The following is a 14,366-nucleotide window of genomic DNA, read 5'->3' as shown; positions in this document are numbered from 1 at the left end:
GTTTAGTTTTTGTACATTTGTCTAGATGTATTAATTGAACAATCATATATTACAGACACCGTGACAAAGCTTTCTAAGGGCTTTGCCTGCCAGTGTGAAAGACACATTCAGTTTTCATTCCCTGTAAACACCCAGGTGGCAGCAGGAAGGAAAGCCTTTTGCTCTTTTCAACTGTTCCCTATAAATGAAAGTCCAAGCTGCTCTTTTAAAAGTTGCTTTTGAATGCTGTTCCTCCAATGAGATGACTGTTTTTATTTAATGTATTCCCTATTTTTAAAAAAAATTCTTCCTCAATTTGCATTGGAGATGTGTATGTTTTCTAGTGTTTTTTAAGGTCTCACCACTGTCTCTTTCTCTCTCTCATGCATATATATATATATGCATACACATGTATGTGTATATACATATGTATATATATCCACATATATTATGTGCAAACACATTTTTCTGTTCAGTTGTTAACCATTATAATTCTCCATTTAGACAGGTAATATTACCTGTTCCTTCCCAAATCCTGTCAGTCACTTTCTCAATTAGGTAATCCGTGAAAAAATGGCAATGTCTGTGTTAATGCAGTTTTTATATCTCACCAATGCCCATTTGATTGAATAGTTCTTAAAGCTTGTGATGAATCCGCAGTGATGGAAATTTGCACTGAACCATTTCATTTTGTAATGGGTATCTACTTCGTTTTAAATGTGATAATGCTCTCATTTTTATTCTCTAATTTTCAGTTGTTCCATCTTTTGCAGGACCTGTCACCTGCCTTCCAAGTGCTAATTCTCATGAAGAGATAATAAGAATGGGTGTGACTGGGTGTTGATTGATGAGCCGAACACATTTAATCCTGGAGTTTGAGGTTATCGGAACTCCCCATTTAGAAAATCACCCTGTATTTCCAGATAAACACATTGTTGAACATATAATGCTTCTTTTTTCTTCATCTCCGAGTGAATAGCCAGTCTTTCATGTATACATTCACAGAGAAAGCTCTCAAGAACTCAAAGAGATTCAGAAATTAGTAAGTATATTGCATACAGAGATAGATAGCTGATAAGAGATTCTATACAATTCCTATGAGTTATATTCTTAGAGATTAACTTTTAAAAATTGAATTTAGGCCAGGCACAGTGGCTCACTCCTGTAATCCCAGCACTTTGGGAGGCCGAAGTGGGTGGATCACCTGAGGTCAGGAGTTCAAGACCAGCCTGGCCAACACGGTGAAAACCCATCTCTACTAAACATACAAACATTAGCCGAGCGTGGTGGTGCCTGCCTGTAGTTCTAGCTACTAGGGAGGCTGAAACAGGAGAATCGCTTGAATCCGGGAGGCAGAGATTGCAGTGAGCCAAGATTGCACCACTGGACTCCAGCACCACTGGGCGACAGAAGGAGACTCTTGTCTCAAAAAAAAAAAAAAATTGACTTTATACAAGGCATTTTATACTTTCATCTGGAACAAATTTAAAACTGCCGAATACAGAAATTGCTGATGACTCAGGAATAGTAAAATGGGTGGGGATAGTCTTTCAAATCCAGGAAGGAACCTCATTTTATTCTGAATGTGTTTTGACCCTCTTCACCCTGAAATTTTCACTATAGAATATATTTGGAAGGCAGGTCTTTCTTCCTCATTTAACGTTTATCTCATACAGAGGGAATAGTACTGTGGGTGTGGGATTCAGATTTTGAAATGAAGCATGGACTCTGAGTGGCCCCTTGTCCTGTGAAAGTGCGCTGGTCTGGAGAGCGGCAGTTGGACCCCAGAGTGTGGCACGTGTTCCTGTGTTCATTTGAACATTCTCTGATGACCTGTCGTCGAGGTCATGTGATGATGCGTATCCTGTCTCCACCCCAACTGCCGCTGGGTTTGAACTGCCGGCTGGACCACTCACCAGAATGGGAGGCAGCCTCTGCTGCTGTGGTGAAGGTAGGCTCACGTCCGTCTTCTCACTGCAGCTTCTTCACACGGGCCACTTGCACGTAAAATGTCTTCCTGATTTATTTTTTTCCCCAACTCCAGTTGGATATTAAGAAATCATTATTTTTAAGTATATACTGGCGGAAGTAAATAACGAACAAAAAGTTTGATTTTTCTCCTTCACTTTTATTCTCCCAGAAACTGTTGATTTTGTCAGCTGTTGAGCTGTATTCTCCATTTCTTCTATGGGCCCGTGGTCTAGGCTTCCAAATCCCAAGTGAATATCAGCCTCAGCCAGAGCTCCCCTGTCTAGGGTACCAAGCTTGCTTAGGTACCTTCAAGACCCTCTCCTAGGAGACACAATGGCTTCTGCCCCTGCCTGGGCTACAGTACTTTTTCGTGTGTTCAGTCTGCTCTTAGGATCTTGGGGAAGAAGAAGAGTCCTGCCTGCAGTGTGAACGCCTGTGCCTGGAATGCTTGCCCACGGCTTCCCTGGGCTGGCTCCCTCTGGGAAGCTTTCCTCCCACTCTTCCCAGATTTCCCATTAGACAGCATGCTTGCTTGCTTCATGGCCCGCTCACACCCCCTGTGCAGATGGCATTGGATCGTCTCTCTCCTTGCCTATATTCTTCTCTGGAGCACAAGCTCTAAGGGTGGGAATATCATTGTGTCCTCAGCACCTAGCTAGGTCCTTTGGACAAAGGAAATACACAAAACAGTTGACAAAATAATTGAATTCAGAATCTTCAACTCAGATTTCTTTCTCTATCAGGATCTAAAACTGTCATGACATTTTGGACTCGTGAAGTGGGTGTTAAAGGTGAAGTCCATTCTTCAGGAAGTAAACCTCTGCCAGGCGGATCATGCTCAGACATTCGATTGAAGTTTGTCCAACAGTTTCTTGCTTTGGAAGGTGTCCCTCTTGGTGGAACACAGTAAGTGTCAAAGATGGACAAATAGTCAATCCACTGTTTGTACATGTATAGGAGAAGATCCCAAATTAATGTTTGGAGGACAATTTTGTTGTAACAGACACTGTTGAGGCTCAGTTGTACAGAACTGGAAAAGCCTTTAGATGTGCATGTGTCTAGATTCAGCCTTTGTTTAACATATATTCCAATCCTGATCCTGCCTTCACCAGCTGCAAAGAGTAGCTGACATGTGACCACAACACAGGAGCTGCTGAAGAGGGAGTATTATCACCTCCAACTCGCGGCCACCTGGTATTTTCAAAAGCCAGCCGAGAGAGATTTACAGAGAGCTGTGGAGAGAACATGCAGTCCATCCAGGCATCTCAGTGAGCTAAATTTCTCAGTCAGTCACCCGTGGATTTAGCAGACCCCACAGAAGTGGTTTTAATGCACCAGCCTTGGGTGTCACGCATTTTCTTACCAAGTGGGCACTCAAAGGAGGCAGAGCCTAAGAAATGGGATTTAGTATTTACTGTAAAATTGGGTTTTTGAGACTCCCCATATTCCACATTCATCTCCAAAGGCCTCAGCTTTCTCTTTTAATACAAGGCAGAAGCTTAATAATTTATTAGCTGCTGATTTTCCCCAAGTTTGAGTAAGACCCTTCTTTTAACAGACAAAATGTGGGTGAGATGGCAACGTAATTCACAAAAAACTGGTGCCTCTTCTTTTTTGAGGTAGTTATGGGCTTGTGGAACTCAGCTGGTGACACTTACCTTATAAGTGGACTGGAAGGTGTATGTGGGGTCATCTTTATCCTCTGGGATGTATCCTCACTGAATTAAACCGACTTCCATCTAACTGGAAAACTGTAAAGGCTCATTATAGAAGCCATCTGCTTCCACCAGATGGCTATACCTTCTTCACAGGCAGCTACAATCAATGTTGAGCCGCAAGTTGAGGCCTGGGCCAAGCACACGGCTGCAGCTTTGAGTAATACGCACCATGCCCTTACCCTCCTGAGGACATCGCTCAGATTAGGCAGGTGGCCTTACCAAACCGAATGGCAAAGCCATTTTAACAGCAACTTAAGGGGGAACTTGTGCTTCGATCAAAATGAAATGTTGCAGCACATTCCAGACTACTCACATATTACCCAGGCTAAGAAAGCTTTAGACATGCGTATCTCTGCCACTGATGCACTGTCAGCCAACTCCATATCGGCTTGGTCCCAACAACTGCCCAGTCTTTGGAAAACTTTCCTGTTAGTTTACCTGGGATAATTTTACTTTTCTTTGATGTTGTCGAGTACATTATGATTGTACTCTTTGTGTAGGAACACAAGATAAGCTTACTCGATACTTTCTTAAATTGGATCCTTATTAATCCTCCAGGTTTCACTTTTTGCTGGAACTCAGAGCTGCAAATGATGCTTAACATACCAATGCTTTCTGACTGAGCTCCTCTCTACCCTGAATACAAGAGACCCTAATAGTTATGTGGAAATCGCCCCTGTTCAGCATGAAGTTACAGAAGATGGACCTTCATCCTTCTGCAACCCCTAGGATTAAGGGTCCTCTTGTAAAAGGGAGGGGGGGAATATGTAAGAAACATTCAAACCAGAGCGACTCCATTTTGAACAAGGGCTAAAAAAAAAATGAAGCTGGGTCCTGTTGGGCTGCATTTCCCAGGTGGTTAAGCATTCCTAGCCTCAAGATATTTACAATTGAGGGGACAGATTAATAATGTCTCCTAAACACACTCAGGACTTAACAGACCCAGGAATGTCTTGATACTTTGAGAACAAAAGCACTTCTAGTTTTAAATATGCATTGTACCTAGGATGGATGCTTTCGTACTTTTGGAAATGGCCTACCCTGTCTATGGAGTCACTATTCGTTCACTCCTTTAATAAAGTTGCTTCTGTTTCGCACTGTGGACTTGCTCCAAATTCTTCCTTGCATGACTTCCAAGAACCCTCTCTTGGTGTCTGGATTCAGACCCCTTTCTGGTAACAGGTGGATCTACCATTCTGGGGTCTGGAGGATGGTAGCCCTCTTCTCACAGCTCCACTAGGCAGTGCCCCAGTGGGGACTTTATATGGAGACTTTAACCCCACATCTCCCCACCACACCGTCCTAGTTAGAGGGACTCTGGATTTTGTATATATTTTCTGAAATCTGGGCAGAGGTTCCTAAGCCTCACTGTGCACCTGCAGGCTTAACACCATGTGGAAGTTGCCAAGGCTTACAGTTTGCACCCTCGGAAGCAGCAGCCCGTTTCACCTTGATCACTGTTAGCTGTGGCTGGAGCTGGAGTGGCCAAAGTGCAGGGCATCATGTCTTGAGGCTGCACAGAGCAGCAGGGCCCTGAGCCTGGCCTAGAAAACCATTCAGTCTTCCTAGGTCTCCAGGCCTATGATCAGAGCAGAGGGACTGTCATGGAGGCCTCTGAAATGCTTCTGAGGCTGTTTTTTCATTGTCTTGTCGGTTAGCAATTGACTCCTCTTTCCCTTCGGCAAATTTCTGCAACCTGCTTGTAATACCTCCCCGTGAAAATGGATTTTTCTTATCTACTGCATGGCCAGACTGCAAATTTTCCAAATGTTTAAGCTCAGCTTCTCTTTTAAACGTAAGTTCCAGTTTCGAGTCATTTCTTTAACTCAGGTATATGATCACAGGCTTTTAGAAACATCTAGGTCAAATCTTGAATGCTTTGGCTGCTTAGAAATTTCTTCTACAAGATACCCTAAAATCACCTTTCTCAAGTTCAATGCTCCACCAATTCTTTGAGCAGGAGCACAATGCCACCAGTCTCTTTTCTGAAGCATACGAGAGTGACCTTTACTCCAGTTCCCAATAAGGATTTTATCTCCATATGAAACCTACTCAGCCTGGACTTCATTGTCCATATCACTATCTACCTGCATTTTGGTCACAACTATTTAACAAGTCTCTAGGACGTTCAATTTTTTTCCTAATCTTCCTGTCTCCTGAGCCTTCCAAACCCTTACAGCCTCAGATTATTGCCAATTCCAAAGCTGCTTCCGTATTTTAAGGTATCTTTGAAACAGTGTCTCACTCCCAGTACCATTTTTTTGTACTAGTTCATTCTTGCATTGTTACAAAGAAATGCCTGAGACAAAGAAAAGTTTAATTGGCTCATGGTTCCATAGGTTGTACAGGAAGCATGGCAGCATCTGCTCAGCTTCTATTATGGTGGAAGGTGAAGGGAAGAACTAACACTTCACATGGCTGGAACGGGAGGAGGGGCGGGCGACACTTTCCAAGCATGATCTCATGATAACTTGCTATTGCCACGAAAACAGCAAGGGGGATGGTGTTAAACCACGAGAGACTGCCCCCATGACCCAGTCACCTCCCATGAAGCCCCATCTTCAACATTGGGGATTACAGTTGAACATGAGATTTGGGTAGGGACAGAGATCCAAACCGTATGACTCTGAGCATCAAATATATGCAGAAAAAAGCATTTGACATATTCAACATCTAGTGATGAAAACTCTCAGCAAATTAGGTACATAAAGAATGTGCAACTACACAATAAAAGCCACATATGACAGAGCCACAGCTAGCATGATAATCAACAGGATCCAGAACAAGACAAGGATGCCCTGTCACGACTTCTATTCAGTTTAGGCAACAGAAACAAAAAGCATCCAAATTAGAAAGAAAAACGTTGAGTTGTCCATTTGCAGATGACATGATTTTTTTTTTTCTTGAGACAGTTTCTGTCACCCAGACTGGAGTGCAGTGGCATGATCATGGCTTACTTCAGCCTCCACCTCCCTGCCTCAAGTGATCCTCCCGCCTCAGCCTCCCCAGTAGCTAGAACTACAGGCATATGCCACCACACATGGTTTTTAATTTTTTTTGTAGAGACATGGTCTATGTTGCCTGGGTTGGTCTCAAACTCCTGAACTCAAGCTCCATGACATTGATCTGGGCAGTGACATTTTGGATTTTACCCTAAAAGCACAGACAACAACAAAAGCAAAAATAGACAAATGAGATTACAGCAAACTGAAAAGCTTCTGCATAGCAAAGGATACAGTGAACAGAGTGGAGAGAAAACCTACAGAATGGGAGAAAATATTTGCAAACCACACATCTGACAAGGGGCTACTATCCCCAAAATATAAAGAATTCAAACAACTCAATAGCAAAAAACAAAGAAATCTGAGGCTGGGCGTGGTGCCTCATGCCTGTTATCCCAGCACTTAGGGAGGCCGAGGCAGGTGGATCACAAGGTCAACAGATCGAGACCATCCTGGCCAACACGGTGAAATCCCTTCTCCACTAAAAACACAAAAAATTAGCTGGGTGTGGTGGTGCACACCTGTAGTCCCAGCTACTCGGGAGGCTGAAGCAGAAGAATTGCTTGAATCCGGGAGGCAGCGGTTGCAGTGAGCCAAGATCGCACCACTGCACTCCAGCCTGGCAACAGAGCGAGACTCCTTCTCAAAAAAAGAAATTTGAAAATGGGCAAATGACTTGAATGGTCATTTCTCAAAGGAAGACATACAAATGACCAACTAATGTCTGAAAAAATGCTCAAATCACTAATCAGGGAAACGCAAATCAAAACCACAAGGTATTTCCTCACACCTTTCAGAATGGCTGTTATCAAAAACAAGAGATAAATGTTGGTGATGCTGTGGAGAGAAGGGCACCTTGTACATTTTTGGGAATGTGATTAGTACAGCCATTATGGAATACAGTATGGAGGTTCCTCAGAAAATTAAAAATAGAACTACCATGTGATCTGGCAATTTAATTCTGGGTATATACCCAAAAGAAGTGAAATCGGTACTTTTGCACTCCCATGTTCATTTCGGCATTATTCACAATAACCAAGACATGGAATCAACCTAAGCGCCCATCAATGGATGAATGGATTAAAAATGTGGTAAATATACACAATTGAGTACTATTCAGCCACAAAATGAGGGAGATCCTCTCATTTGTGACAACACAGATGAACCTACAGGACGTTATACTAAGTGAAATAAGCCAGACGCACAAAGACAAATACCACATATTCTCACTCATATGTGGAAGCTAAAATGATGGAACTTAAACAGAGTAGAATCATGATGACCAGAGGCTGCAGTGGTTGAGATCGGAGAGGGCTGCATATATGTTAATCAAAGGATATACACTTTCAGTCGGATAGAAGGAATACATTCAGTAGATCTAACCTACTACACAGTGAATTACACTTAATAACTTATTGTACTCTTGAGAAATGCTAAGAGAGTAGGTGTTAAGTGTGTCAACTACAAAAATGATCAAAATGTGCCATAATACGTATGTTAATTAGCTAGATTTAGTCATTCCACAATGTATATATACTTCAAAACATCATGTTCTACATGGCAAATACATACAATTTTAATCTTTTTTAGCATTAAAAAGAAAGGAATATTTCCTTATTTTTCTTCCCAGCCTACTGAAAGATAGGATGGGTAACAATCTGAGTTGTAAAACAAAACAAAACAAAACAAAACTCCATTATATAGATAGGGCACCAAATGTTTGCTTTGCCTTTCCTCTCAGCCCTGGCCCATAGGAAGCCAGTTAGTACAGTGTCGATCCGGAGTTCCTGATGCAGAGAGATTAAAATATTTCATAATCTTTCCAGTTTCATCAGAATTCATTTTCTAAATTTTAGCTTAGGTTGAATCAAATTCTTCCATAAAGATTAAAGACCCGAAAGACATCAAATCCCATGCTTTTATTTTACACAATGTAGCATTTTGATGAAATTTCCTATATAGTAAATGTCATAGTATATGGGTAGGTGATTGGATGGTTTCAATTATCACTATTAACTGTTGTTCATCAAGTCCTACTAATATTTCCTTTATGTTTAGTCCATTTAAAGAAAAATAACTTTGTTCTGAGCAAAATACAGTTAGTTTTGCTTCAGTACTTAAAATTAAGCTGCATCATTTTTACCTATGTAGATTTTGTACAGTGTTCAGATATAGTATCATATAAAATTATATTTGAGCCATTATATAGACATTATTGTTCATCTAATAGCAAATCTCATCTAGTCCAAGAAAGTAACAAACATATTGTTGGATTATATGTATCTTCTAGAAAATGCCTATACCACTATATTCTGAATGAGATAAAACAGATACCTAACTCTATATCATGTCCAGATAGTCTTGTTTTGACTTCCTATTTGCTTTCATATTCCTTGATTTTATTGCTTTTTAAATATACCCTGGAATAAGCACAGTATATTTCATTTTGATTTTTAAAGAGGAGCTTATACTTTTTGTGCTATAAAATCCAGTAACTTCCCAATTTCCAAGCTATGCCATTTTCATGAGTAATTTTTGATATTTAATCAGATTTGACATTTGAGAGTTTAATTTTATGAGCATGGAAGTGACAGAAAATATTTATATTAATTCTGAGAGTAAGTTCTTATAGACATTCCTTCAATTTATTAAATCTAAAAAGGGCTTATTTAAAAATCAGACTAGGTACAAGAATAGCTAAAATCTCTTACAGTTATTATTTTATTAGACACTGGTATGTTTGAAATAATACTATATTATTTCATTGTATACATTAAAATTTAACTATTTATTTGTCTTTTCTGCTATAGAACTTAACTGCAAGAAAAAATATTTGTTTTCTAAGTTCTGGAAATGCTTTAATTGGACCTTTAGTGTTAAATATCCATTTCAGTGAACAGATTCCATGGTACTGGACAGAATATACATTTTTAAATACTTTTTAAAAATTCAACTTTTAAGTTCAGGGGCACATGACGTGCAGGTTTGTTATACAGGTAAATTGTGTTATGGGGGTCTGCTGAACAGATGACTTCATCACCCAGGTATTAAACCTAGTACCCATTAGTTATTTTTCCTGATCCTTTTCCTCCTCTCACCCTCCACCCTCTGATAAATTATTCCAATTTTATAAAGGATAAAACTTACCTGGTTTAAAACTTTTGTGTTCAAGAGTTGTTTAGGACTTGTGTGCCTAACACAGGTAATTACTTGTAGCAGGATTTTTTTTTTTTTTTTTTTTTTACTTTTAAAAAAATTTTTTAAATTTTTAATTTAGTTTTTATTTTTTTATTATACTTTAAGTTCTAGGGTACATGTGCATAATGTGCAGGTTTGTTACATATGTATACTTGTGCCATGTTGGTGTGCTGCACCCATCAACTCGTCAGCACCCATCAACTCGTCATTTACATCAGGTAATGCAATCCCTCCCCTCTCCCCTCTCCCCTCTCCCCGTGATAGGCCCCGGTGTGTGATGTTCCCCTTCCTTGTAGCAGGATTTTAAAGCAATCAGAAAGAGCGATGGGGTTCAGGAGGAGATTTATTATTTAGGTGCACCGGCCCAGTCCAATTAATATTCAAAGGACTAAGCCCTGAATAAAGAGTTAAGTTAGCTTTTAAGCATTTTGTGGGGTAGGGGGAGATCTGTGCAGGGGGAAGCATACTACAGAAACGAAAAACAAAGGCAATTATTCAGTTGAGATATGCATTACATCATTTTTTACTTTTTAAGGAAAAAAATGTTTTGCAACTTGAGTGTATCTGTCTAGTGACCTTGCAACTGCACAGCTAGGGAATCAGGGTCTTCACCATGCCTGGGAAGGGAGGAGAGGTAAGGCTTACTAGCCACAGAAAAATAGGCAGTTAAGTTTTTAAAAGACTCCCCCTCTTTCTCAGGGGGAGTTGGGTTTTTTTACAACTGAGTTTCTGCTTACACACTCTTTCTTTTAATTCCTGTTCCAACGAAGGAAATGTTCTAAGTTTTAGGCTTCTTTACAATGATTCATTTTAGGTATTTGGTGCATTATTACACTTTCAAAACATTTCTAGTGAGTTATGCACTCTCAAATGTGCAGTCTATTTAGCAACTTTTTCTAAAAGTGGTTACACAGCTTATCTAAGCTAAAACAATATTCCTAAAACTTCAGTTTTTTTCATGGTAGAATATTGTGTCTTAACTGAAAGAGTTGCATTTCTTCCCACATAAAAAAAGGCCTGTTAGCATCACCACGGCAGTGCCTGTCTACTCTGTATTTTAACTCTAATCAGACTATCATATTAGGTATGCTAAATACTCAGAAGGCAAAGACAGAGTTCAATAAACTTTTTTTTTAAGACGGAATCTCGCTGTTGCCAGGGTATAGTGCAGTGGTGCAATCTCAGCTCACTGCAACCTTGGCTTCCCAGGTTCAAGCAATTCTCCTGCCTCAGCTTCCCGAGTAGCTGGGATTACAGGCACATGCAACCACGCCCAACTAATTTTTGTATTTTTAGTAAGAGATGGGGTTTCACCATGTTGGCCAGGATGGTCTCAATCTGTTGACCTCGTGATCCACCTGCCTCGGCCTCCCAAAGTGCTGGGATTACAGATTTGAGCCACCACGCCCGGCCCTAAACTTTTTAATTATATAAGTTATATGCTCTGTATAGTTCTTCCTGTCTCCACTTAATTTTACCTACTTAGCCAAATGCCCAGTAGTCATTTTATCCTTTGAAAGTTTCAGGTAATCTCTCACATTCTTCCAATTCTTTTTTGTTCATTAACTTTTTTCACAGGGTGTTTAAGTATATATGTGGCTCTGTACTTAATACTTCAGCTCCTCAATCAACAAACTGTTCTCCAGTCCTTTACCCTGTGACAAAATGCATGTGTTTCATATTTACAAACTGCCAAGTGTAATTTCCCTTACACATTAGCCTATTTACAATTGGCTATTGATATTAAATTGCAGTAATTTAAATGGGCACACTTAGATTGTATTAAATTTGTGTGCATATTTTATGAAATTTGAACACTCCTTACAATAGAGAATATCACATTTTAATTTGAAAACATCAATAGTTACTGAAAGCATTTTAACTATGAAAATATGTAACAGTTGCAAAGGCATGGAATCAATTTAAATGCCCATCAATGGTAGACCTCATAAAGAAAATACGGTACATATACACCATGAAATACTATGCAGCCATAAAAAAGGACTAAATCATGTTCTTTGCAGGAACATGGATGGAGCTGGAGGTCATTATCCTTAGCAAACTAACATAGGAACAAAAAACTAAATACTGCATATTCTCATTTGCAAGTGGAAGCTAAATGATGAGAATACATGGACACACAGAGGGGAAAACACACACTGAGGCCTATCAGAGAGTGGAGGGTGGGAGGAGGGAAAGGAGCAGGAAAAATAACTACTGGCTACTAAGCTTAATATCTGGGTGACAAAATAATGTGTACAACCCCTGTGACATTTCTCTATGTAACAAACCTGCACATGTACCCCTGAACTTAAGATGAAAGTTAAATAAAAAAGTTTGAATAAATTAAGACGTGTATAAACAGCCTCCCAAAGTGCTAGGATTGCAGGCATGTGCCACCGTGCCCGGCCAGCTAGCATAGTATTTTTACATAATTTTTTGCTGGTAGAATTTTCACATGGCATTATGACAGTAGCACTTTCTTCATGTAGGTATTTAAGACTGTGTGCTGAAAAATTAATAGCATAAACAGAGAGAGAGATGACTAAGGGGAGTCAAGAAAGGGAGGCAGAGCCCCATGCAGGCCTTCCTTTCCCTGGGGATGCAGAAGCCAGGGCCAGGCCTCCTGGGCAGTTGCAGGCTGGCATGTCTGCCTGGCACCCCACCTGGCCTCAAATTCCCCTTGTGGGACCCTCAGGAAGGGCCCCGTTTCCACTCTGCTGCCTGATGTTCTGGATCCTGAGCCCACACCCAGGCCCAGGCAGGGCTGAGTCTCCTCTCCCTGCAGCCTCCGAGGCCAGGTGGCCCCAGGCTTCAACTCTGTCCTCCACTGGACGACCATCTGGTCAGGTCCCTGGACGTGCCCGTGGGAAAAGATATGCACCCATGTGCCCGTGTGTCTACATATGTGAAGAAGACAGGTGTGGCATGTGTAGAGGTGCGGGGTGTACCCCATGTAAGACCCCTACAGACCTTTTTTCAAGGGAGAGGCTATATCCCCCCATGGTGTGTCCAGGTGTCCACTCCAAGCCCCCAAGGGTGAGGTGGGAGACAGGAGAAGTGGTTGGGATTCTGGACAGAACTGCCGTCTCAGATGGGTCCTGAGGCCATCACAGGGCCAAGCCAGACATTCAGCTTGTGCACATCAGCCAAGGTCTGGCCAGAGTGGTCCCTGGGAAGTGTGGGGAGGGCTAACCAGACACCAGCTTACCTCTTCATTCTCCTGGAAGACAGTCACGGGAGCCTGTTTGCCACCAAAGTTCAAACACCCCTCACCCCAGCCTCCTCCTTACCCAGGTCCCTTCCTGGGCATAGGCCTGAGTGTGCAGCCTGGGTAGCTGCTAGCCCCAGAGATGGGACCTGTCTGCACCGTGGGGAGCTCCCTGTGGCCAACTCCAGCTTTGTCAGACCTGGCGAGGGTGGGTGGCAGGCAGCACCCGGTCTCTTGGTCCAGGTTAGCTCTCCTGGGCTGGCTGCCCCCGCTCCCCAACGCCCCGCACCACCTCCCCCTCAGCAGGCCACCCCTGTACACGACTGTTGGCCGAGTCTGAGCCAGACCCTGACTTGGCAGCTCCCTCTCCTGCCTGCAAGGGCGACTTCACTTTGACTTCAAATCTGCAGTGATGTGCAGATCGCACATTCAGCCTTAAGCCCCACCAGGACACAGCAGGGACAGGAGCAGCTGGCCTGGGGGCACGCTAGGCTCAGGTTCCCAGGCCCTCCCACCCCAAGGCCCCATGGGCATCCCTTCCTCTATCCCTCTGTGCCTAGATACAGGCCAGACCTCAAGAGGCAGCTGGGGGATGGGGAGAAAACAGAGGACTTTTCCCACAGAGACCCAGAGCACACATCCAACCTCAAGCCCACCCCCCCAGCGCAGGCCCACTGGCTTCTCCTTGTGAGCTGAATATGTTCATGGCCACTTCTTTAGAAGAAATTAAGTCTCTGGGACTCCAGTTCTTCTCTGCTGCTGTCTGCTCTCCTCCGCTGCCAGTCCCACATCCTAAGAGTGCCCCTGCATAGAGTAGGCGGGGAAGGGCGCCCACCCTTGCAGCTCCCCCCATGAGGCTGAAAGGTTCCCAATTCTCCCATAGACCCAATATACTACACAGCTTCCTTCAATAAACGGAGAAATTGATCCTGCTAGTCTTAAAGTTACATTTGTTTCACCTGAGTTCCATGAAACTACCTGCCCAAGGCCTGACAATGAGAAGCCAGCCCCTCCTCAGCCCCTATGATTGCCTAAGGTACCTGCTGCTGCCCGGTGACCAACTCCTTTTCCACACCCTTTTCCAGTTCGTTTTTCCAGTTACATTTCTTCCGGGCTAGCCCTGCAGGACCCCCAAGCCTGTCCACTAACCTGGATGTTGAGAAAGGCTCTCTCGGACCCCCTTCCCTGCCCAGCTCTTTCTGTCCTCCTGCTTCTGCCCTGTCCCCTACCCCTTCCGCAGAGGCCCAGCTCCACAGGGCCTGTGCCTCCGGAAAACCGCGGGGGTTG

At 42.6% G+C, this 14,366-nt stretch overlaps 1 long non-coding RNA gene across 1 annotated transcript; it reads left to right on the top strand.

Annotated features, from left to right (window-relative positions):
• The first annotated feature begins 2,729 nt into the window (after positions 1 to 2,729).
• Positions 2,730 to 4,765, top strand: LOC116274996. The gene is made up of 2 exons (XR_004183923.1): positions 2,730 to 2,856; positions 4,227 to 4,765. It is a non-coding gene; the product is annotated as an uncharacterized LOC116274996 (long non-coding RNA).
• Positions 4,766 to 14,366: the final 9,601 nt, after the last annotated feature.

Source organism: Papio anubis, chromosome 5 (assembly GCF_008728515.1).
Source record: "Papio anubis isolate 15944 chromosome 5, Panubis1.0, whole genome shotgun sequence".
NCBI lineage: Eukaryota > Metazoa > Chordata > Mammalia > Primates > Cercopithecidae > Papio > Papio anubis.
The sequence above is the reverse complement of the archived record's forward strand: the minus strand, read 5'-3'. Positions and strand labels throughout refer to the sequence as shown.